This window comes from Choloepus didactylus, chromosome 14, assembly GCF_015220235.1.
Source record: "Choloepus didactylus isolate mChoDid1 chromosome 14, mChoDid1.pri, whole genome shotgun sequence".
In the NCBI taxonomy this organism is placed as follows: Eukaryota; Metazoa; Chordata; class Mammalia; order Pilosa; family Megalonychidae; genus Choloepus; species Choloepus didactylus.
In genome coordinates this window covers 9754727-9782678 of record NC_051320.1, presented here as the reverse complement: position 1 = coordinate 9782678, position 27952 = coordinate 9754727, and positions in this window count along the sequence as shown.

Sequence of the window (27952 nt, the reverse complement as noted above, 5' to 3'; positions counted from 1 at the left end):
GAATATAAGTTACCAATATACAGGTTGGGGGTAGGGAATAGGGAGTTAATGCTTAATTTGTACAGAATTTCTGTTTTGTAAAGTTTGGGAAACAGACAGTAATGATAGTAGCACATTCTTGTGAGTTTAACTGACAGCACTGAATTGTATATGTGAGTATGGGTTAAAAGGGCAAATTTTAGGCCATATTTATGTTATTAGAATAAAAATTAAAAGATAAAATATAGGATTGTATAATACAATGAGTTTTATTATAAATGATGGACTATAGTTAATAGCTCAATTATAAACATCCTCTTTCATGAATTGTAACAACAAATGTGCCATACTAATGGAAGGTGTTAGTAATAGAGTGATATATGGGGGAAAAATGCACCCAAATGTAAACTATGGACCATGGTTAATAGTACACTTGTAAAATTCTTTCATCAATTGTAACAAAGGTACCACAGTAATACAAAGGGTTAAAAATAGAAGGTCGTATATGGTATCACTGTGTTTTCTACATGAGTTTTCTGTAAACCTACAACTTCTCTAATTCAAAAATTTGAAACAGAAAAAAAGTATTAAATTGAAAATGAAAAATGTTTTCAAATAACTTGACAGAAGGTAGAGAATGGTAGACAGAGGGAAAGAACAGGGGAAACAGACACAACAAAAGTAGTAAAATGTAGACCAAAATCCAAATATAATTTTATTAAAGGAGAAAGGTCTGAACACACAGGTTGTCAAAATTGAAATAAAACAAGAAGCTATAATAGTCTACAAGATGCTCATTTCAAATGTAATAATATAGTTAGCTTGAAAGTATATGAATGGAAAATGTTATACCACAAACATTTAACAGAAGAAAGCTGGAATAATTCTATTAATGGCAGATGAAATAGACTTCTGAGTAAAGAAAATTACCAGGAATAAAGAAGGACATAAAATATGAAAATGTGTCAATTCAACAAGAGAACATAACCTAAATGTGCATGCACCTAACAATAGAGCTTCAATAATAAATGAAACAAAACTGAGAGAACTGAGAGGAGAAATGGACAAATCCAAAGTTATAGACTGTTAAAAGTCTAACAAGTTGAGCAGCGGTTTATGGCAATGTTTTTCAGGACACCAAGATTGCTGCAGCAGCAAGATAAGTGCCTGCAAAAGTGAAAGCAGCTTTGAGCCTGGGGAGTTTGTGGGTAGTTTTACACACAGCAGGAAGGAAGTTGGCTAGGTTCTGCTGATTAGAGCAGGGTCCTGCTGATTCTGTAGGGGTGGGTTAAAATATAGGGCTTTATTTTTATTGGGCTAAGTATTTTCAACCAGGGGCTTAATTGACTTTGAGGGGTTGAAAATCCTGGTAGGGACTTTCAAAAGAGGATGTGTGCCATATAATTCTATGCCAGTTCAGGGAATTTAATTTTTTATGTTAGATCTGAGAAGACCATGAAGGTATTTTTTATTATATTTATCAACTTCAACAGTCCTCTTTTAGTACAATAGAACGAGTAGGAAGAAAATATATGTAGATGGGGTAAAGAACTGAACGACATCAACCAGCTGGAACTAATTAGTATTTATAGAAAACTACACCCCAAAACAGAAAAATACACATTCTTTTCAAGTGCACATGAGACATTCACCAAGGTTGATCGCATCCTGGATCTTAAAACAGCTTTAACAAATTGAAAAGAATTAAAACCATACAAAGTATGTTTTTTTTATCACAATGGAATTAAACTAGGAATCTAAGAGAGAAAGATAACAGGAAAATCTCCAAACACTTGAAAATTAAACAGCACATTTCTAAATAATCTGTCAAAGAGGAAGTCTCAAGGGATGTTAGAAAACATTTTAAACTGACAAACATGAAAGTATAGCATATCAAAAGTTATTGGAAGCAGGTAAAGCAGTGCTTAGAGGGAAATTTGTAGCATTGAGTACTTCTAACAGGAAAGAAAGATCTCAAACCAATAATCTAAACTTCCAGCTTAATGTAGTAGAAAAAGAAAGCAACATAAGTCCACAGAAAAAGAAGGAAGAAAATAACAAAAAATAAAAGCAGAAATTAATGTAACAAAAAATAAGGAAAATCAGTGAAACCAAGAGATGGTTCTTTGAAAAGATCAATACAACTGATAAACTTCAAGCAAGACTGACAAAGGAAAAAAAGAGGAGACGCAGCTCTTTTTAGAGAATAAACAGGGAGATATTATCACAGACCCTGCTGACTTTAAGATGATGATAATGGAATGCTCTGAACTACTCCACACACATAAAATATAAACTCAACACATTAGAATAATAAACCAATTCCTGAGATGGGGGAGTATACAAAAAACTGTATTAAAAAGTTAGTTTAAAATGGATCATAGATGAAAATGTAAGATGAAAACATTGGAGAAAATCTTTTGTCTGGGGATAAGTAAAGAGCTCTTACACATGACACCAAAAGCATGATCTATAAAATTGAAAAATATTGATAAATTGGATTCATTAAAACTAAAAAAAAAAATTTTGCATTGTGAAAGACATTGTTAAGAGATTGAAAAGGCAAGTTACAGACTGGGAGAAAAAAACTGCTTAGTCAAGAACTTGTGCTGAGACAATATAAAAAAACTAACTTCACATGTCTACGTTAAGAAAACAATACAATTTAAAAATAAGCAAAGCAAAAGACAGACACTTCATTAAAAAGGATAAAAGGATGACAAATAGCACATGGAAAAGATATTCAACATTTTAGCCATTACAGAAATGCAAATAAAAGCCACAATGAAATACTATTACACAACTATTGAAATGACAGAAATAAAACATATTGAAAATATCAAGTGCTAACAAGGATGTGGAGCATTCAAAACTCATATATTGTTGGTGATGATGCAAAATTGCACAGCCATTCCAGAAAACAGTGTGGCAGTCTCTTCATAATTTAAATCTACATTTTAACCACAAACCAGTAACCTCCCTCTTAGACATTTATTTACTCTAGGGAAATTACAAATTATGTTTGCACAAATACTTTTACACAAATATTTACAGTTGCTCAAGTCATAATTACCAGACTGGAAATGTCCAAATATCCTTCAGTGGGTAAATGAATGAACAAATTGTCACATATCCATACAATTGAATACTACTCAGCAATAAAACTATTGCTGTACGCAACAACTTGGACAAATCTCAAAGACATGATGCTGAGTGAAAGAGGCCAATCTCAAAATTTCTGTAGTATGTAATTCTGTTTGTATGACATTCTCAAACAGCTGGAGTAACAGAGAATAGATCAGTGGTTGTCAGTGGTTAGGAGTGGGCAGAGGTTGTGGCTACAGAGAACCAGTGAGAGGGAGTTTTTTCAAGTGACGAAGCTATTCACCATCTTGATTGTGGGGGTGGCTGCTTGAATATAGACATTTTCTAAGACTCACAGAGCTATTTATACATCCTCCAGTCCAAAGCTGGAGGATACAACATGGGACTGTATAACATAGTGAACCCTGTTGTAGATGATGACTGTGGTTAATAGTACAAATATAAGAAAGTTCTTCCATGAACTAGAACAAAGTATGTCACTATTACAAGGTGTTAACAATAGGGTAGTACATGCAAAAAAACTATGGGCTACAGTTAACAGTAAGAGTATAATATTCTTTCATCAATTGTAACGATGGTACCACACCGATGCTACATGCTAACAATAAGAGGTATAGGATTTTTCTTTTGGGAGCAATGAAAATGTTCTCAAATTGATTGTGGTGATAAATGCACAACTCTGTGATTATACCAAGAGCCATTGATTGTACACTTTGGCTGGATTGTATGGTGTGTGAATAAATCTGGTTTAAAAAATATATATAGATTATATATAGATGTAGATATAGATATAGATAAAGATATATTACATATATATGTAAGCATCCTAAAATAAAAAAATAAATGTAAAAAAATTGATGGGAGTTCTTGAGCAAGATTTTCTATATTTTTTCACCTTTTATATTTTGTCCATTAGCAATTAGTGACAATCAGCAAATAAGCACAATGAGTTCCTACTGGAAATTTCCATATCTTTGAAATAATGTGAGTTTTCCAATGAGTTTCTGATAATGTTCTAAGAAACACAAAAATGAATATGTTTTGGGAGAATCAGAAGCTTACCAAGAGGAGGTCTAAAACTCATACATAATTCTGCCACATGTATTTTTAAAATTGGTTAAATACAAATAAGCAACTGTATTTAAATTCACAAGACTTATCATATGAAATGGATACACACTGGAATTCCAGAAATTTAGCATAATTTTTCATTGTTCAAAATATTTTCCCTTAATTTTTGAGATTTTTTGCTGTAGTTTTAAGAAACTAAAATATTCCTACTGCTTTTAATTTTTAATTGTTGATTAAAAGAAGCATATATGTGATATGTATAAATCACATGTGTATTTTGTGACTTTCATAGGCTAAAACTCTGTACTATTCATCAACAGAAATGATTCTTTTGCAGTGGTTCTTGAACTATTGCTCATTTTCCCTCCTATCCCCCTATAAAATATGTGACATTAAGCTTAAAGGAAGTCTAATGTCTTTAACCTTTATGGAAAACAGAATACCCTTTATAAAGGGCTTACTTTGAGCATTACTGCACTTTTTAGAAAACCATATTCTCTGAGAATACATTACAGTTAATCATTTTTCACAAATTGAATCATTTTCCACCAAAACAAAGCAACAATAAAGTCTTTAACTATGTCAGTAGAAACCAGTAGGATAAGGTCCTACTACTCCAAAAATTAAAAGTAGATTGGTAAATGATTGACCTTCTGTAAGAATAGAAGCACTCTATGCTGCTGAATCATTTCAACACACTAACATCCAGATTGGTTTTATATCAAATATATCTTTTTACTATTTCAATATTTATCTCAACAGGTTCTTTCCCAAACTTATTCTTGCCTCTTATTAAAAGGTTCGCACTTCCTATAATCATGCCATTGTTGTTCTATTTTACAATAAAAATACCATATTTTAAATATTTCACTCCTTTTTTATATTAAATTTTTAAATCCTTTTTTTTCCTTCTTTGGAAATGTCTCATTTATATACCACTGCTATTTTCTAAAACCTGTTTCTCTGTAAGGTTATATTATTGGAATAGCAGGCCATCCCAATTCCAGATTTCTTCCAGTGTACCAAAAAACAATTCAACATCTCCAGAATGCCAAAATACTTCCGTGACTCTGCTTTCTCACTATCACTTCACTGACACCAAAAGCATTCCATTACCTATTGAATTAAATCCAAACTACTCAGGTTGCCTTTGAAGAGCCTCCAGAATCTTCTCCCACCCTTCCTTTCTGTCCATTGTTCTCATTGGCTTCTAGCTTTCTTCCTCTGATCTGTCAGGAAATGCTAATCATTCTTTTAAGCATACATCATACTCAATCTCATCTCTGTGCTCTTAGTCATAGGATCCATTTTTTAAAAAGCTGCCTCTTCTTAAAGGACCAGTTCAAGTTTTCCTGCTTTAAACCCTTTATGACTATTACAAGCTTTCTTGAACCTCATAGAGCTCTGAAAGTAATTTATCTATTAGATCACATAGTCGAGCCTTTAAGTTATTCTTATATGTTAGTTTGAATATTGGCTTTTCATTGCATTAAATTTGTAGGCTTTTGGAGACAGGACAGGCCTGTTTCTTAATAATATGAGATTTGAGATAAACACAAAGAAAATAATATCTTTCCTATATACTATCCATAACCAAATGTAAAATGTAATACAAAAAAGATCCAATTTACAGTAACAAAACAATGGTATACCTAGGAATGTAACTAAAAAGTTATGCAAGGCCATTTCACAGAAAATTTTATTGAAGCAGAGCAAAGAAAACCAGAAAAAAAAAAAAATGAAGAGACATACCATGGTTTTTGTAAAACTCAATACTCTAAAAGGTCAGTGTTCCCCAAATTAACCTGTCAATCTAAAACAAAATCCCAAAAAGATTTGACATTTTGACAAGCTGCTTCTAGCATTTAGGAAAGTAAATGGCAAGAATGACAAACATTTTTAGGAAAAACTGATAGATTAACTTGCTCTAACAGGTAATCAAATATTTTATAATTATTCAGTGGTTAATACCATATGGCCTTGGAATAGGAATAAGAAAATAAGAATAGTGAGACAAGAAGAAGAATTAGGCATAAAAACTTAAAATATAATAAAGTACCATTTCATATTGGTAAACAAAAGATGGGGTGTCCATGGTGTGACTGGGTGAGTGCCCATTCTCATATGAATGCAAAAATAAATACCAAGTAGATTAAAAGGTAAACATTTAAAAAATACTAGTTATTGAGGCAGAGCTAAGATGATGACAGAGAGAGGAGTGGAAGCTAGTTAGTTCCCCAGAACAACTAACAAACAACCAGGAACAACTAGTAAATAATCTGGAATAACTGTGGGGGGATAAACGTGACTGTCCACTCATAATACACAAACCTGAATTGGGAGGAATAACTGAGATCACAGCATAAAAACTGTAAGTGAAAACTGTGGTCCTGAGCTGAGAGCCCCCTCCACCACGGCAAACTGCAAAGCCTCACTGTGCTAGAGAGCAGCACTCTCCCAGCAAATGAATATAGCTCAGCTGAGCTCCAACTTGGGTTTTAATTAACAAGTGTGGACTGTTCAATTCAAGCTATGAATCCCCAATAAGCAGACAGAGGCTTTTGGTGGTGACTGACCTTGGAGAGCCAGAGGACCTCTCTGGGAGGGAGGGGGAGCCCAGAGGACTGGGTGCTATCTTTGGCTGATGGATGAAATTGAGGGCAGCCACAGACTTGGCCTTGAAGGGGAGATTTCTGTCCCTTTTTTGGCTCAGTGAAGAAAGCCTCAGCCATTTTCAATACCCAGGAGTCTGACCCAGACAATGATGGAGAAAGCACAGGCAGAGAGACTATGCAAATGTGAATGACCTCTCCATAGGGGCTGTATCTTCCCTAAGAGGAAAAAGGTGAGGCCAAACTCTATTACCCACCTTCCATTCAGAACCAGACACTAGAGTCTCAGGGAAAACAGCCATGGGCCACACCATTCTGGAGATACAGGCTGACAGGCGCCACCTGCTGGGCAGAAAAGCACAGTGACTTGAGGCCTCACAGGGTGTATCAATTAAAGACACCCTCAGGGAAAAGGCTACTATTGCCTCCTTCTAGACCTGAGCCCATTCTGGTCTGGGAGAACCTGATTGGGGTAACCAAGGAAACCAGATGCCTAGACAACAGAAAACTACAACCTACACTAAGAAAAACAATGTTATGGCCCAGTCAAAGGAACAAACTTACACTTCAACTGAGATACAGGAATTGAAACAATTAATACTAAATCAATTCAAAAAGTTTAGGGAAGATATGGCAAAAGAGATGAGGTGTATAATGAAAACACTGGGTGAACATAAGGTAGAAATCGAAAGTTCGAAAAAACAACTGGCAGAATCTATGGAAATGAAAGTCACAACACAAGAGATGAAAGACACAATGGAGACATACAACAGCAGATCTCAAGAGGCAGAAGAAAACACTCAGGAACTGGAGAACAAGGCACCTGAAAGCCTACACACAAAAGAACAGATAGAGAAAAGAATGGGAAAATGTGAGCAACATCTCCGGGAACTGAATGACTACATGAAACACAGGAATGTACGTCGTTGGTGTCCCAGAAGGAGAAGAGAAGGGAAAAGGCACAGAAGCAATAACAGAGGATATAATCAATGAAAGTTTCCCATCTCATATGAAAGACATAAAATTGCAGATCCAAGAAGTGCAGCATACCCCAAACAGAATAGATCTGAATAGACCCATGCCAAGACACTTAATAATCAGACTATCAAACATCAAAGATAAAGAGAGAATCCTGAAAGCAGCAAGAGAAAAGTGATCCATCACATACAAAGGAAGCTTGAAGACTATATGTGGATTTCTCAAAAGAAACCATGGAGGCAAGAAGGAAGTGAGGTAATACATTTAAGATACTGAAAGAGAAAAACCACAAACCAAGAATCCTATATCTGGCAAAACTGTCCTTCAAATATAAGGGAGAGATTAAAATATTCTCTGACAAACAGACAATGACAGAGTGTGAGAACAAGATAGCTGCTCTACAGCAAACACTAAAGGGAGCACTACAGACCAAAAGGAAAAGACAGGAGTGAGAGATTTGGAACACAATTTTGGGAGATAGTAGCACAGCAATGTGGGTACACTGAACAAAGATGACCGTGAGTATGGTTGAAGGAGGAAGGTTAGGAGCATGTGGGACACCAGAAGGAAAGAGAAAAGATAGAGACTGGGACTGTATAACTCAGGGAAACCTAGGGTGCTCAATGATTGTAATAAAAGGTACAAATATGTTTTTACATGAGGTAGAACAAATGAATGTCAACATTGAAAAGTGTTAAAAAATAAGGTGCTGTTAGGGGAAAAATACAATCAATGAAACCTAGAGACTATAATTAACAGAAACATTGTATTATGCTTCCTTTAATATAACAAAGGCAACATACCAAAGCTAAATGCATATGGGGGGTGGCATAGGGGAAGGGTATGGGACTCTTGGCATTGGTGATGTTGTCTGACTCTTTATTCTACTTTAGTTTAATGTTATCTTTCCTTGTGGTGCTTCCTAACCGTTCTGTTTTTTTTTAATTCTTCTTTCTTTTTTCTTTCTCTTTTGTCTCTCTGCCTTCTTTGATTCTTCCTCTTTCTTTGTGGAAGAAATGGAGATGTCCTTATATAGATAGTGGCAATGGTGCTGAATATGTAAATACATGACTATAAAAGGAACCAATGATTATTTACTTAGGACAGAATGTATGGTGTGTAAACAAAACTGTCTTAAAAAAATGGGTTGATGGAGAAACCTTGTGGGCACTATATTGAGTGAAATAAATCAGACATGTAAGGACGAATATTGTATGGTCTCACTGATATGAACTAATTATAATATGTAAATGCATAGACATGAAATATAGGTTGCCAGGATATAGAACAAGGCTAAAGAATGGGCAGTAGTTGCTTATTATGAGCAGAATGTTTAAGTAGGCTGAACTTAAGTGTTTGGAAATGGACAGAGGTGATGATAGCACATTATTGTGAAAATATCTAACAGTGCTGAATGGTGTATGAATGTGGTGGAAAGGGTAAGCTCAGAGTCATGTATGTCACTGGAAGGAAACTTGGAGGCTAAAAGATGGGAATGGATAAAACAGTGAATCTTGTGGTGGACATTGTCTGTGATTAACAGTACAAAACAGTACAAATATTAGAAATCTCTCTCATGAACTAGAACAAATGTATGACACTATAACTAGAAGTTAATAAGAGAGGGGCATACAGGAAAAAAATATACCTATTGCAAACTATGTACTACAGTTAGTAATATTTTAATGTTCTTTCATCAACAGTAACAAATGTACTATACCAAAACTATGAATCAATAATGGAGGGGGGGGGGTAGTTAGGGGAATGGGAAGATTTGAGTTTTCTTTTTTTTTTTTTTTTTTTTTTTTTGTCTTTATTTCTTTTCTGGAGTAATGAAAATGTCCCAAAAATTGAAAAAAGAAATTAATTGTGGTGATGGATGAACAGTTGTATGATGTTACCACTGGCAATTGATTGTACACTTGGATCTTTGGATAATTGTATGGTACATGAACAATCTCAATTAAAAAAATACTAGTAACCCTACTTTCTGAAATTGTTGTAATGGCAAAACAATTGGAAAAAGCCTACATGTTTATCATTGTAGGAATAGTAAAGTAAATTGTAACATACCCATTGTAAGACAGCTATGGGCTACTAAAAAGAATGAGGTAAACTCATCTTTACTGACAGTTTCCAAGACATGTTGTTGCATGAAAAAAGCAACTGAAATAAGCAGATATATATCATTATCTCATATATGTTCTTGTAATGAGATACAAGTATGCAAATTCATAGATAATGAGCTGGGATGCCAGGTATTGAGTAGCAAGCATTGGTTTCTTGATATTGGGGAGGTAGAAGTGTGTGTGTGTGTGTGTGTGTGTGTGTGTGTGTGTGTGTGTGTGGCCAAGGGATAGGAAGAGAAAAGTAGACTTTCAAGTTTTTCTGTTTAGTTTAAATAAGTATATTTACGACTTGTGTGATAAAAAGGATAAATATATTTATTTAATTCATAACAGTAAAGAAGAAAATACAGAAAAATTTTCCATTACATTTCAGTAGAGAAGGTATTCCTAAACAAGTTGCAAAACTTTAAAGGAAAAACACCAACAGATTTGATCACATAAAAAAGCAAAGCACAGTTAAAATACAGGTCACAACTCAAAGATTTTTTAAATGCGTAGCAGATGAAGGATGATCATAATATATGAAGAAATAGTAATGAATAGGAAAAAGTAATTTAACAACCCAATTGAAAAAATAGATACATGATCTCAAATGGATGGTTCACATACACCCACAGACACAATCACAAAATTACATGTGGAACATATAGAAAATGTTCAACCTCTCTAGTTATAGGAGAAATGCATATTAAAACAGTAAGTGTTGCCATCAGATACACAAAATTATTTTTTAATTGACAATATTCAAAGTTGATAATAATTGAGGTCAGCAGTCACTCTTTATGGGAGTATTAGTTCAAACTTTTGAGAACACAACATTGTAGTATCAATTGTTCTAGTCTGCTAATGCTGCTGGAATGCAAAACACAAGAGATGGATTGGCTTTTATAAAAGGGGGTTTATTTGGTTACACAGTTACAGTCTTAAGGCCATAAAGTGTCCAAGGTAACACATCAGCAATCGGGTACCTTCACTGGAGAATGGCCAATGATGTCCGGAAAACCTCCGTTAGCTGAGAAGGCATGTGGCTGGTGTCTGCTCCAGAGTTCTGGTTTCAAAATGGCTTTCTCCCAGGATGTTCCCCTCTAGGCTGCAGTTCCTCAAAAATGTCACTCTTAGTTGCTCTTAGGGCGTTTTTCCTCTCTTGGCTTCTCCAGAGCAAAAAGACTGCTTTCAACGGCCATCTTCAAACTCTCTCTCATCTGCAGCTACTCTCTCAGCTCCTGTGCTTTCTTCAAAGTGTCCCTCTTGGCTGTAGCTCCTCTTCAAAATGTCAGTCTCAGCTGCACTGAGTTCCTTCTATTTGTCACTCATTTATATGGCTCCACTGATCAAGGCCCACCCTGAATGGGTGGGGCCACGCCTCCATGGAAATATCTCATCAGAATTATCACCTACAGTTGGGTGGGGCGCATTTCCATGCAAACACTCAAAGAATTCCAATCTAATCAGCACTAAAGTGTCTGCCCCACAAGATTGCATCAAAGATAATGGTGTTTGGGGAGACATAATACATTCAAACCGGCACATCAATCAAAACATATACATGGCAATTCCATCTCTAGCAATTTAACCCTAAAGAAAAAGTCAAACATGAAAAAGATATGTTTACAAAGACACTCACTGCAGTGTTGTACATGATAACAAGTGATTGGAAACAAATGTCCATCAACAATGTAATGTCTAAATATATTATGGTATATTGCAGTCACTGAAAAGAATAACTATCAACATTGAAATATCTTCATGTTACATTGTTAAGTGATACATAAATCACGGAAAAATGAGTATAGTGTACCCCTACTTGTGTTGGCAATGGATCTGCATCTAAACATAGTGAGCATTTTAGGAAGACACACACCCAACTAAAAACAGAGGTCATCTCTAGAGCTCTGGCATGGCGAAAGGAAGTCACTGAAAAGTAAGTTTTACTCTATATGGTTTTATATGCTAGAAATTTTTTAAGCATTTATTTTCTTCATAGTTAAAAAAAGAGAAAAGATATCACTCAGATAAGTAATGGAAACATTTGTAGATGGCACACAAATAGTACTTTGATCCACCACACAACTTCTTAAACATAGTAGAATATAGACAGTACGTTTTGAGTTTATACAGGAATCTCATAGAATTTAGTTATGGTGTACCCCATTTTGAAAAGACTTAAAATACCACTTCTATTTTCAGAAAGTACATTTTCAAAAGTATAAAACTCTCCTTCACTAACAAAACTAATTTTAAGTCAGAGGGCCTTAGCAGAAGGCTACTGTGCCTCTCCATTTCCATTGTCACAATAAGCCCACACTACTGCATTTTGCAAAATCCGGGTTATTTAGCATTAAGGAAATGCCACACAGGAACAGAATCCCCAAAGGGCACTGGACTGCACACATTGCCAGCCATACACAACAATTCACATCCCCTAACAGAACACAGGTTCTCATAGGTTACCTTGACTACAAGAACTTGCTTTACACCTAGAAGACAGGAGAACCAATTCAGAAAAAAGAAAGAGGAGCACATCGCTACTTCTCCCCATCCTAAAACAGCTGGGAACTTTGAGTTACCAATTAAAAGCATAAAAATTCTGCCCACCAAACTTTCAAAATCACCCAGGGATACAAATTTACAGGTATTGTACCCCATCCCATCCCACCACTATGATTAGTTTTGAACCCATTAGATGCAACATATTTGTTAAACTGACTCTTAAGATATGTGCTATTGCTACTGATATAAAATCTTCATTTCTTTAGGCTGATTGTTTCATATTATTTCACCATTCAAAGTCATAAAGCAAACAAAACACTAAAAAGTCAGGGAAAGAATGTGAACCATCTAAAATGAAACCTCATAGTATATTAAATCTGTCCACATGTTTTTAACTGAACTCTTTACAGGAGATGACTTCATTCTCTTTTCTATCATCTCTTCATAAGAAAAGAATTAGGATTATATTTGATTTACAATGCATTTCTGGGTACTTACTTTATACGAGACACCATGTAGGGAAATAAAGGGAAAATGCCTTCCAGGATCTCACTGAGTAGTGGAGCACAACTGAGCATAAAAAGGAAGCTGTAATCGACTGCTTGGTAATGGATAGTGGTGATGACAGCAACACATTGTGAATGTAACTAATACCACTGAACTGTACACTTGGAAGTGGTTAAAATGGGAAATTTTAGGTTGTATATATATTACCAAACTAAAAAAAAAATTAAAAAAAAAAGCATAGAATTATAGAACACAAAGAGTGAACCCTATTGTAAACTACAGACTTAGTTAATAATATAATTATGGGAATATTGCTTCATCATTTGTAACATGTACCACAGTAATGCAAAATGTTACTTACAGGGAAAACTGCAAGCGGGTAATATGGGAGTTCTGTACTTTCTGTGTAATTTTTCAGTAAACACACAACTGCTCTAAAAATAAAGACAAAGAAAAAAAAGAAAGAAAGAAAGAAAGTTCCAAGGCAAGGTGATGAACCGCACAGCAGATATAAAACAGTGTGATTGGAATACACAGCAGGATGGCGTCTGATTCTGCTTGGAAAATAAAAGGGTGGGGAAGGTGCCCGAGAGGCCTCCATGGAAAGTATTACCCTTGAGCCTAGGTCAGCAGGAAATCACACCGCAGGAGCCTTGAGTAGAAAAAAGCCTTTCAGACAGATGGAATAGTTCATACAAAGGCAGAGGTTTGAGGACGTTGGGTTTGGTATTTGCACGTCTTGTTAAGAGGTGGGCTTCCGGGCTGCAGGAAGGACAGTTACTTTATTTCTCTAGGAAGTGAGAGGGAACATGATCCCTCATCCAATCCTTTCCCTTATCATAAGACAAAAAATTCCCTAAGAAAAGGAAGTTTGGAAGGGAGTCCAGTATCATCAACAGTCTTTTCTCCCGAGCTCCTGCTTTGTGGTCCTGCCTTTTATTTTTCTTCCTCCTGCTCTGGCTTTGGTGTCTCATTTACCTGTGTGGCCCCACCCCCTACCTGCCCCGCCCTTTCCCCCTGTGTGGTCATCCTTTGTGGATACCTGTTTTCATGTGCCACCCTCTGGGGCGGGAAATTCCTCTCTGCAGCAGCCAAGACCCTTTCTCTGGCTCCACTTCCGCTGGGATATGCTATGCTAAGGAGTGTGCACTGGGTCATGGAGGCAACCTGGAATCGGATTAGTCCTGAGTAACCGACATCTCACAGTCATAGCTGGATGGACAATAGATTGCCAGGGTCAAAACTACAGGCTCGAAGTTGTCTTTAAACCAGTTCTTATAGGAAATAACAACAGCTTGACTTAGGGCTGAGGTAATAGGGCTGGTGAGATATTTGGGGGCTGGACATCAATAACTCTTCTTGGCAGGTGTCCTCAGGGTGGAGGGAGAACAAGAAGGTTAAGAGCTTCCCTAGGTGATCATCTCAGCATATGCCCTTAATTTGGATAAAGAATATATAAAAATGAGCAGTCCAAATGAAATATGCCAGTAGAATTGTGTCAAAAATCATACAAAAATATAAATAAGGGGCAAATGGTTTTAAAAGGAGCAATAATTTTATATAGCTATGCACTATTATAGATGTATACCAAAAGAAACTGTATTATTCATAGTAAAGTTTGGTTTTTAATTTTAGATAAGATGGGTATGAATAGTAACATTAAATGTGAATACATGCTAACTACTGATTACAATATGTATACCATTCAGAAAATTATTAATAATTTATTTTTTTAAATCCAAAGCTGTCATCAAATCTTATCAGTAATGGGGAAAATATCTAGAATTAATGATGTTTATGTTTTCAACTTAATGTTAAGCATCAAAAAGCAATTAATTTTCTAAAAATTACCTTTATAACAGCTCACGAAAAGAAAGGGAAAATGCTTTGTTTAGCCCAAATCGGCAGAGCTGTGATTACTAGCATTTCTAAAGACCTAATATGCACTTCTGTACCATGAATTGATTGTGACACCAAAATTTGTGCTAACATTTTCAAGAAAACAACACATTAATAATTGTATTGATAATTTTCCTGAATAAATTCTTTAGAAAAAATGACTCAAAATATTTTCAACTACAATTATAATTACTAAGATCTTAAGATTATAGTTCAAATATCATACAGCCAGGGAGGGAAAAAAATGACACTAAAATTTTTCTGTATAAATATTTTTAAAAATGTCATTGAAGAAGATTCAGGTTGGTAAGTGATAAAACAACAACATAGCTACAAATTTATGGAGATCCTATTAAATATAGTACTAAGCACTTTACACATGATTATATAATTTATTCCTCAAAACAACGTTTGAGGACTCTTATTATATCTATTGTACAAATCAATAACCGTAGTCCCAAAAAAGTTAAATTACCTATCCTGGATCTCACAAGCAGGAATCCATCTCAGATTTACAGGATGACTCAAGGTCATTCATTCACTCATTGAACAAACATTTACATCTCCACTGTGTGACAGGAACTGTTCTAGGCATGAAACAGTGAACAAAGCAGACAAAAATCCCTCTCCCTATGGAGCTTACATTCTAGCAGGGGAAGACCAGGTAATAAGTATAAAAATAAGTAGCATAAAGTGTGTTATTAGATGAAAAATGCTCGGAAGAGAAACAGAACAATGCAGAGGAATAGCCAGAGCCACAGGTTATGTGCGCTGCAATTTTAAACGGGGTGATCTCAGGAGGCTTCATCTTGGAGGTGACATCTAAATAAAGACTGGAAAGCAGAGGGTGAGAAATGCATGAGGGCATGGAGAGAAAGGGAAACCCAGAGAGCAGACAGGAACTAGAACTGAGGTGAAAGTACATCTGGGTTGGTCATGGAGGACGAGTCGGCCAGGGGATAGAAAATAGCAGAGGAAGTCAGAGAAGCTTTTACCCCGGCACTGGATCCACTGGAGGGTTCGAGCAGAGGAGCAACAGGAAGGAATTCAGTTGTCAAATATCTCTCTGGTTGCTGTGTTGACAATAGACTGTAGGAGGCGCAAGAGAGCAAGCAGGCAGAACAACTAGGGGCTGAGGCCAGGGCATGGAAGACGAGGAGTTAGGAGTAGTCAGATTCTGCATATTCTGAAGGTAGAGCAGAGATGGTTTTCCAATAACTGAACGTGGGGTATGAGAATGAAAGCAAAGTTCCAAGGATACCTATCAGGTATGAGGAGCAAATGTTCTAAAAGAGAAGGAGGATCAGGACCAAGGAGGAGAAGCAGGAGCCTTGTCTAATTCCCCAACTGTATTCAACAATAGTTCAGAAGTATCCAGCATTAAGAGAATGCTGGAGTGTGGATCCAGAGCCTGACATTTGCTTGGCCGTTGCCACTAGCTAGCTGCCTGAACCTTAACATGTTCTTAGCCCTTCGGGGCCTCCATTTCTTCACGTATAAAATAAGGCAGTAAAAATAGAACTTTCAGTTCCCAATCTCCACAATTCTGTGCCAGCATAACAATGTTATTGTCATTCAGAGCAATCTTGAGGTTATATGTGAGTGAACTCCATTCAGAAATATAGTTTTTAAACTCAGAATAATCATTCTTATAGTTAAACTTGACACTACCGATAGCTGTTTCCTAGGACACACATTCTCTATGCTAATGAACTGATTCCTAGAGGTTGTGGACTGGCGTGGCTCTGTTGGATGGCTACATGCAGGGAATACTCAAATCTTGACACCTTCTCTCCCTCCCTGGAACCAGTAAGTTCAGAAGATTTAGTAATAGCAAGGACCTATTGCACCCAATTGTCATGAGCATGGAAACAGTGACATTGTCCCCAGAGGGCCTCTGCGGCCTGAAGATCTGGATAAAATGCTTAGTTTGTTCTTCCAGCAAAGCAATTCTAAATATAATATTTCAAGCTTTGTCTATTGCTGTAGCAGAATTGAAAGTAAATGAAATCAAAGTGAAACACAAAGCTCATTACAGATGAAAGGTAAGGGTTAGATGAAGGTATTTGTGCCTTCCAGGAATAAATAACAAAATGCAAATGCATGGTTTATAAACTTTTACTTTCCTCATGAAAACAAATCAAGGGAATGATATGTTACAAAAATGCAAATCAGCCTTCTAGTACAATAAAAATCTGAAGAAAGAACAGTGTTGGCTTTTAAGTTCTCATTAGCTTTCAGATAATATTTATCAGCAAAAATAACAGCACATCACTTCTCCTAGCATTTTTAAAAATAGTTTAATAAGACTAAAAGGCATCATTTGTAAAATAAAGAAGACAGACAACATTTATATATTTACCTGGTATATATATTCCTGAATGTGAGCTCAGGAATAATTAAAGCAAGAGTTGATCTAATCCTGAGAGTAGTTTGTGTGGAGGTATTGGTCAAGAAAAGAAAAAGCTGTGGTTTGCAATAATGCCAAGTGGAGAGTTAAGAGTGAAGAGATGTTTTCAGCTTAGACATGTACAAAGGTCTTGTCATAAGAAGGATGTACAAAGGATTTGCACGGTGTGGTGCATGTGAAGACGGAGAGTCAGGCAGGCAGATCACAGAAGCCTCCCAGGCTACATTAAGGATTTCACCCTGGTGCTGAAAGAAATGGGAAACCATTTACAGGTCTTATACAGGGGGATAACCTCATCAAATTTGTGTTTTTAAATATCACTTTGGGTGCTGCATGGCGAATGGATTGAGCCGAAAAAAAACAAGTAGATAAAGGTTAAGCAATTCATAGATTACTTTTATAAGAAAAAAAAGAGTAACTTCTATTAGAATAACAATAGAGGAGATTAACACAAAAGGACAGACTCAAAGATAACAGATGTACAGTGTTGGATTGGATACGAGCGTGAGGAAAAGGGATGTGTACAGGGTGGTTTCCAAATTTCTGGCTTGTGCACGGAATGGGGATGGGGTATGATTTACCAAGATAGGAATACAGGTTTGAAGAGAAAAATCGAATCATATGTTCAATTGACAAGGCAAGTTAGAGGAACCTTTTAAAAATGCAATGGAGTTAACAAGTTGGCAGTTGGATCTACAAACCTGTAGCTCAGAGGTGAGGACTATGTCAGAGAAATAAATCTGTCATTCGTGCACAGGTAAAGGACCATTCATCCCAGTTTGCTCACAACACTCTCAGGCACACCTGCCCATCATTCTCCACTTGGCAAAGTTTCTGGCTTTAGACATAAATTACACATCAGGTCAAGCATGAGAGACCAAGAGAATGGAGGAGAGTACAGAGACAAAGAGACATGGGACCAAGCCTTAAAGAACTCCATCCAGTTACAGGTTTGGCAGGGGAGAAAGAAGACTGAGAAGTGTCCAGAAATACAGGAAGCAGGGTGGTGTCAAAGAGAGGCATGTTTCCTAAAGAGAGTTTCAAGGTCGTTGGCTGCTGCTGAGAGGACAAGCAAGAAAAGGGGAGAACTCTGTAGGACTGAGCCATGATGACCCCTGGGGACCCTGTGAGAATTGTTTGGGGGGAAGTAACAAAGATGGAAGTCAGCTTGACGGAGTTATAGAATGTGTGAGAAGTGAGGACAAGCAAGCACAGGTGATTTACATGGGAAGTGTATTGAAGGGAGGTGAGATGGTGTTAGCTAGAAGGAAAAACATTTTCTGTAAAGGGTTATTTGGGGGACAACGAGATAACAAATCTTCATGCATTGGAGAATAGGAATTCCTGAAAAGGAAAACTGAGTTGCTATAACCAAATAAGGGGACAATGTGATAGGGAAGGAAAAAAACCAGATATGTCAGAAAGACTTTTTTTTCCAAAATAGGACAATGCCACACATATTACTTTGTAAACTGATTATTTTAAAGATGATTAATATCATTATGACTATGAAGACTTTTTCATGTCAATGGGCTTAAATTTACAATATCATTGTAAATGATGGAATGGTGTTCTATCATATGACTAAATCAAAACTTATTCAACCTTTCCCTTCCTTAGGACATGTAAATTGATTCTAGTTTTCTGATAATTTACAAAACCCTGAGCTAAACATTTTTGTAAATAAGTTTTTATGCACATCCTTAATTATCCCTTAGGTTAAATTTATAGAAATTGATCTGATGTGTCAAAAAACATGCACATTTTTAAGACTTTTAATATAGAAGGCGATTTTTCATATAAAGGTTACCATGTAGATTTGGAGTAGGAGACCCATTTGGGGTTGAACTGAAAGAGTTTCCAAAGAGGGGAAAGGAACCCAACCTTATTTGACTGGAGCCCCATCCAGCATGAGCTGCCTTTCACTGACACTTCCTATTTCCCTTTAAAATATGTATCCTCATGGAAAAGATGATAAAAGGACAGAATAATAAAATATTAATACTATAAAAAGTTTATGTGATGGTTAAGTACATGTGCCCACTGGCTAGGTTATAGTGTCAAGCATGCACTTCTCTGACTGATACTGTGAGGATATTTCATGGATTTAAATCATTAGTCAGTTGATTGCATCTATGGCTGATTATATCTACAATCAACAAAGAAGACTGTCTTCAGCAATGAGCGATGTCTCATCCAATCAGTTGAAGGCCTTAAAGGGAGCACTGATGATTTCAGCAGGCAGAAAGAAAAAAATCTATCTCTATTTCAGCCAGCTTCTCCTGGGGAATTCATTGAAACCTTCATTGTAGTTCCCTGCCCTACATAATTCAGACTTGCCAATCCCCACAGTCATGTGAACCAATTCCTAAAATAAATCTCATAATATTTGCATTATATACAATAATTTTATATTGTTATAAAATAATATAAGTTTTATTTCCCTAGACAACCCTGACTAATACAGTTCATTTGTCAGTAAGATAGTTCTGACTTGCAAGCTAAAATAAACATTTTAGATGTCGATTTTTTTCTTCAAGATAATTTGTGTTTGAGAGCTAAAGGTAAAAATAATTCAGAACCCCCCAATTGCAGATGAGCAGATGATGCGGTGATGGGGGATAGTTAATTGTGATGCATGTTCCATGTCACCCATCTTTTAGCAAAATAGGGCTTTTGTTTTCAGCATCAGCTGCACAATCAGAAAGGGGGTAGTCTTTCTAAAAGAAATGTAAATTGACTTTCTTCTGTAGGTCAACAAAGGCCACAAATCTGCAGAAAGAAAATCTGCCCCAGAATGCTAAAGTTAGACAGAGATTCTAGCAATTCACGGCTACTAAATCAGTTGACAAAGATCAGCACTAAAAGTATTTCACAAACACTTAACAAGGATTCAGAAGCAGAAAGATAGGCATCCTGCATTATGGGATATGAGCATCAGGGAACACTCAGAATACAGACAAAAGGTTATAACTAGGGTAACCAGACAGACCAGTTAGATTGGGACAGTACTTACCAATAATGGCTTTCTTAGTCTCCAAAGTGCCCCAGCTTACCTAAAATATCACATGGTCACATGAGTTATAACGAGTTCTTTACTGAGAAAGAATTGGAGACTAACACCAAACCCACAGTATAATTTTCATTTTTTTAAAACACTTTATTCCCACACCATACAATCCATCCTAAGTGTACAATCAATGACCCCTGGTATAATCACATTCACCACCACAATTTATATGAGAACATTCCCATTTCTTCACGGCATTATCTTTATAGTTCATTTACAAGGTTCCACTATGTATGTAATTATTGTTAAAGAATATAGCTAGCTCCATTTTTCCAAAAATCCTTTTGTTAATCCTAAAGTCCCAAGCTAAAGAATCCTCTAGGCATGGTTCTTTAAAGATACCCGTAAGTTATCATAAGTTACCTTATGACAACCAAAGCATGCAGAAGGTGAAACAAGTCAACACCTCTTTTATCAGAATCAATCATAATGGCGTGTGTTCAAACTTCCATAAGCTCAAAGCTTATTTGCCACCTTTGCTTGCAAGCATTATTGCCAAAATGTTTCCTTGGCTGCTCAAGCAAAGGCCATGCGGTGGGTCAGCTTAAACAATGGGGATTTATTAGCTCATGGCTTTAATGCAGAGATGGAAGTCCAAATGCAGGCATCATCAAGGTGGTACTTTTACCCAGAAGACAGTGGTGCTCTGGGGCTGGCTGCCGGTGATGCCTGTCACATGGCCGTGTCCCCTGGTCTTTCCATTCTCCTCCAAGATCCATTGAACTTCGGCTTCTGGTTGTTCCCTGTGGTTCTCTCTCTCTCTCTCTGAGTTTCATTCCCCTTAAAAAAGACTCCAGAGGACTCGGGCAAGATGGCGGCATAGAGAGGAGTGGAAGCTAAGTGGTCCCCCTGGAACAACTACAGAAAACCGGAAACAACTAGTAAATAATCCAGAGTAACTGTGGGGGGACAAACGAGACCATCCACTCATCATACACCAACCTGAATTGGGAGGAATGCCCGAGAACACAGCATAAGGTCTGTGGGTAGAACCTGCGGAGCCAAGTCGTGACACCCCCTCCCCCATAGCCTGAGCTGCAAAGCCTCGTGGTGCCAGAGAGAAGCTCTCTCCCAGCAAGCGAAGGCAGCTCAGCTGAGCTCCAACTGGGGTTTTAAGTAGCGAGTGTGAACTGCTCACTACAGGTAACCAGCCCCAAAAAACAGACAGAGGCTTTGGGTGACAACTGACCTGGGAGAGCCGGGGAGTCGCCTTGGACTGGGTCTAAGGGAGTTATCTGTTTCTTTTTTGGCTCAGTGGAGAAAGCCCCAGTCATTTTCAGTTTCCAGGGCTGTGACTCGGGGAAGGGTGGAGACACCACAAGCAGAGAGTGAGACCATTGAAATGCTAATGACCTCCACCTGGGGGGTCTGTCTTCTCTAGGAGGAAAGGGGTGGGGCCCTTTCCATTCAGAACCAGACCCCAGAGCCTGGGGGAACACGGCCATACCTCCTCACACCAGTCAAGAATTATAGGCTAACAGGCATCACCTGCTGGGCAGAAAAGCACAGTGACCCGAGGAATCAAAGGGTGGAGCAATTTTCTAAGACACACCAGCAGGGAAACCAGATACTGAATATTTCTTCCCTCTGGGGCCTGAGCCTGTTCTGGTCTGGGAAAACCTGATTTGGATAACCAAGGAAACCATGCCTAGACAACAGAAAATTGCAACCTACACTAAGAAAAATAAAGTTATGGCCCAGTCAAAGGAACAAATGTACACTTCAACTGAGATACAGGAATTTAAACAACTAATGCTAAATCAATTCAAAAAGTTTAGAGAAGATATTGCAAAGGAGATAGAGGCTGTAAAGGAAGCACTGGGCATGTATACAGCAGAAATCAAAAGTTCAAAAAAACATCTAGTAGAATCTATGGAAGTGATAGGCACAACCCAAGAGATGAAAGACACAATGGAAACATACAACAGCAGATCTCAAGGGCAGAAGAAAACACTCACGAACTGGAGAACAAAACACCTGAAAGCCTACACACAAAGGAGCAGATGGAGAAAAGAATGAAAAAATATGAGCGACATCTCCGGGAACTCAAGGATGAAACAAAGTACAATAATGTACGTATCACTGGTGTCCCAGAAGGAGAAGAGAAGGGAAAGGGGGCAGAAGCAATAATAGAGGAAATAATTAATGAAAATTTCCCATCTCTTACGAAAGACATAAAATTACAGATCCAAGAAGCGCAGCATACTCCAAACAGAAGAGATATGAATAGGTCTACGCCAAGACACTTAATAATCAGATTATCAAATGTCAAAGACAGAGAGAATCCTGAAAGCAGCAAGAGAAAAGCAATCCATTACATACAAAGGAAGCTTAATAAGACTATGTGCAGATCTCTCAGCAGAAACCATGGAGGCAAGAAGGAAGTGGTGTGATATATTTAAGATACTGAAAGAGAAAAACCGCCAACCAAGAATCCTACATCCAGCAAAGCTGTCCTTCAAATATGAGGGAGAGCTCAAAATATTTTCTGACAAACAGACAATGAGAGACTTTGTGAACAAGACACCTGTCCTACAGGAAATACTAAAGGGAGCACTACAGGGTGATAGAAGACAGGAGTGTGTGGTTTGGAACACAATTTTGGGAGATGGTAGCACAACAATGTAAGTACACTGAACAAAGGTAACTATGAATACGGTTGAGAGAGGAAGGTGGGGAGCATGTGAGATACCACAAGAAAGGAGGAAAGATAACGAGTGGGACTGTGTAACTTGGTGAAATCTAGAGTATTCAACAATTGTGATAAAATGTACAAATATGTTCTTTTACAAAGGAGAACAAGCAAATGTCAACCTTGCAAGGTGTTAAAAATGGGGAGGCATTGGGGGAGGGATGCAATCAGCATAAACTAGAGACTGTAACTAATAGAATCATTGTATTATGCTTCCTTTAATGTAACAAAGGTGATATACCAAGGTGAATGCAGATAAGAGGGGGGGATAGGGGAGGCATGTTAGACACCTGGCATTGGTGGTATTGTCTGATTCTTTATCCTACTTTGATTTAAGGTTATTTTTCCTTTTGTTGCTTCCTAGCTGTCTTTTTTTTTTTTTCCTCTTTCTTTTGCCTCTCTACCTTCTTTGACTCTTCCTCCTGCATATATGTAGATGCTCTTATATAGATAGTGGTGAAGGTGGTGAACACATAAACGTATGACCATGCAGAAAACCATCAATTATTTACTTGGGATGGAATGTATGGTGAGTGAACAAAACCATATTAAAAAAATGGGTTGATGACAAAACCTTGAGGGCAATATACTGAGTGAAATAAGCCAGACACATTAGGACAATTATTGCAGGGTCTCACTGATAGGAACTAATTATAATATGTAAGCTCATAGACATGAAATATAAGGTACCAAGATGTAGGATGAGGCTTAAGAATGGGGAGTGGTTGCTTAGTATGAGCAGAATGTTCAATTAGGATGAACTTAAATGTTTGGAAATGAACAGGGGTGTTGGTAGCAAGATGTGAGAATAACTAACAGCGCCAAATGGTGTGTGAATGAGGTGGAAAGGGGAAGCTCAGAGTCATATATGTCACCGGAAGGAAAGTTGGAGGTCAAAAGATGGGAATGTGTAAAACTGAATCCTATGGTGGGCAATGTCCATGATCAACTGTACAAATACTAGAAATCACTTCCATGAACCAGAACAAATGTATGACGATACAATTAGAAGTTAATAATAGAGGGGCATATAGGGAAGAACTATATACGTATTACAAACTATATACTAGAGTTAGTAGTATTTCAACATTTTTTCATAAACAGTAACAAATGTACTATATCAATACTATGAGTCAACAATTGAGGGGGGTTGGTTAGGGATAGGGGAGGATTAGAGTTTCCTTTTCTTATTTTCTTTTTTCATCTTTTACTTTATTTCTTGTCTGGAGTAATGAAAAGTTTCTAAAAATTGAACAAAAATTAACTGTGATGGATGCACAGCTTTATGAGGGTACCCAGGGGCAAGTGATTGTACACTTTGGATCTTTGGATAATTGCATGGTATCTGAACAATCTCAATAAAAATGAAAAAAAAAAAAAAAAAAAAAAGACCCCAGTAATAGGATTAAGATCCACCCTGATTGAGGTGGGCCACACCTTAACTGAAGTAACCTCTTCAAAAAGTTCTACTTACAAAGGGTTCACCTACAGGAATGGATTATGCTTAAGAATATGTTTTTTCTGGGGTACCTACAGCTCTAAACCACCACACAGAGTTACCAGAACAAAACATTACAAAATTCAAATTAATCTTTGTCCCTTGTTCTTATGAAAAGATTCAATTCTGTGTGTTCCCAACATCTAGTAAAGAATGTGCAAATGCAATAATTGAAGAAACAATTACTGAGGGTACACTGGTGATCAAATGCAGTTCTTGCCTTCAGTAGGTGAAAGCCGACTCGGGGAAACAGACAAAACAGGCCCTTGGGAACAACAGAGAGCAAGTACAGGATAGTACAAGGCAGTGGTTCTGAAAGTGCAGCCCACAGATCACCAGCACCAGCACCAACCAAAAAATTCTTAGAAAGGAAAATTCAGGCTTCTTTCCGGGTCTACTTACTCAGAAACTCTGAGGATTGGGAGCATAAGTCTGCGTTTAACCAGCCCTCCATGTTTCTTTGGGAACCACTGGCATATGGGAATTAGGAAAAGTTTCAGAGTCATTCCCCGGGGTCCAGAGAATATTTGTTAGGAGGAAGTATTTCTAAGCTAAACAATAGTAGATGGTAGTCAAGATAAGGGAGGGGGCAAACATTCCAGGGACAAAAGCTGGGGAAAAGGGGCTGAATGAGCTAAGGGAAGCCCGTGTCATCCAGTAGGGCTGGTGTGCAGAGAGAATGAAGATGAGAAATGAGCCTGGATCCATAATTAGGGATGAATCATGAAGGGCCTTTTAAGTCTTGTAAATCACTCAATAGCCAGCCAGTTCACCACACTACTACTACCTGCCAGACACTCATGGGGATCCAGACTACCTCTTGGAAAAATAGAAAGCAGTTGATGGACCTCAATTAGGAGTAGGCATGAATAGCATCAAGAAAAACAAACATAGCATCTGTTTATACATAAGTAACTAAACCTCCTAACATTTCTATGCCACTTTCTAATTTATAATTAGCTTTATTCACATTATCGTCCTTGACCCTTCCTTCAGTACAGCAGCTATTGAGTGCTTACTATGTTCCTTTATAAGACAACAGGGAAGATGTGATTAACGGGTTGAGCAAGATAATTCTCAGAGAGCTCATGCTTGACAGAGTATCACACCAACTTTGAGAGATTGGCAGAGGGAGTATTACTGCCAACAATTTACAGAGGAGGAAATGTTGGTCACACAGCTGATAAATAGCAGAATCAAGTCTTAGTTTCAGACCTTCTGATTCCAAGGACAGAACAACTTATACTTAATTCCATTTAATTTAAAAGTCAGACCAGGTATTGGAATGGTAACACCAGTAAGAGCCAAGAAACAAAATGACGTGATAGTGTTCGCAGTGTGATTTTGATGATTATGCCTCACAGAGAATGAGGGCTGATTCTAGACCCTAGGTAGATACTGATGAATAAAAAATATGATGTAAAATGGTAACTTTAGGGGAAGCTGGTCATGGGTATATGGGAATTCTCTGAACTCTCTTTGCAACTTTTCTATAAATCAGAAAATAGGCCAAAATTTAAAGAGTCATTAAAAAAAAGAAACAAATATTAACATTGGAAAATGTTATACAATGTGTAACATTGGAAAATTCACCATGCCATGGTGGTAAATAAACCAGATGAAAAATATTAACATTATAAAAACTGTCCAGTGTATAAATATCAGATATCTGCTGGCTATTCTCAAGCTGAGAATACTTTATCAACTAATAAAAATAAAAATACTTTTTTGAAATTATGCTTGCTCTGCCAAAGAGTGAAATTTCTGAGAACACCATTGATTGGTAATGACTGGGGATGCAGTGGGGTAAAAATCTGATGTATGAGATGGAAATGAAGCATGAGTTTTTAGCACAATGGGATGTTGCTGAAGGGTCCAAGAGTTCAGCTTTCGCCCAGTGGGACAATCCTCAGGTTAATCAGCTTCCTCCTAAAAGAACAGGAGCTCAAGGTCAAGGAGATGAAGTTCAGTTAAGGGGAGGGGTTGCCAGGCAGGGGCACACAGAGGGTCTGAGCAAGGAGGCCCATTCCTGATCCTATCAGTAAGATGTGGACCTGAGTGTCAGTCCACTCCTAAACAACCTCAGAGTCAACCCTAATTTCAGAATTGCAACGTTCTGGGCCTAAGATGGGGAACTAGAGGACAAAAGGGAATGGCTCCTCCCAGAGGATAGTTTTAATAATTGCATGGTCCAGGATGACCACGTCTTGAGAGAACGCAGCATGGCTCATCCACCAAACATTGACACGCCAGGACCCTGCAGAGCTGAGAGGACAAAACATGAGTGACGGGCAGCCTCTGCTTTGGCGACTCCCCCTCCGGCCTGGGGGGCAAGCTGGTCAGCGCTGGGTGCCCCCAGCCTTCCACCCACTTTCCATCACACTCACCTGCTCCAGGTAGAAGATGAGCTAGGTTGATGAGTAATTTCATTTCCATTTTCAATAACTGATAAAATAAAAAATTGTTACCCTTACTGTAAAACATATTCTTTCATAAACTTGCTCTCAATGTCATAATTTAGAGAAGTAATTAATGTGCAAACTCCAGAGGGAAAATAGTTGGGAGCACAGGGGAGCTTCATGGTCCCCAAATTTACTCAGCTGAGGACTTTGCCCATTCTTAGAGTCAACAAGGTCATGCTTGTCCATTTTATCATGAATTAAATGTTTTTGTATAATTTCACATGGAGGACACAGAATGAAAGGAAACTAAGCATATTAAATGTACATATTTATTGAATGAAAAACATTTTAATATCCAAAAAATCCTACAGAGCTTCATTTTCTAAAGCTGTTAATAAAAATTAGCTCAAAGCCCCAGTACAGGGTATGGCCCTGCAGACAACTTGATTTTAACCTAGTGTTGAACCTCTGACCTACAGAATTATGAGATAATAAAACTGTGTTGCTTTAAGCGGCAACTAAGTTTGTGGCAATTTGTTACAGCACCAATAGAAAACCAACACAAGCATTAATGACTAAAATATAGTCAAATTACTAATACCGCTGCAACAATCAGATATCCAGCTGTTCAGAGTATTTTCCTGCCACGAGAAATAGAGAGAACTGCCACCTGGGAGATAAGATGCTGGGCTTCTCCAGGGACCATTACCAACTATGTCTGTAACTCCCCACCTGAATGTTTACGTCATGACCTTTATGTTTGTTACTCCATCAGGTACACCTGTTCAGCTGGTACCAGCCATTTATACCCAAATATGAATGAGCCCAGATCTTCAGATATCAGATTTCAATAGGACATTAGACAGACGGACATGGGGGAGGGGAAGAGAGAGGATCTCTGAAGAAAAACATCATCTTTGTCACAATTCTATCCAGCGTTGGTTTTGGTGTGCAGCCCACTGTGACCACAGAGCTGTCAAAAGATTGAATTTAACAACTGCCAGAGATCTAAAAACTTCCAGAAAATATTTGGCAATACTCTCCATCTTTCTTGTCGATTTTTAAGGAATAAGATAATACAGATAAAAAGTAGCATGTTTCTGACCACAG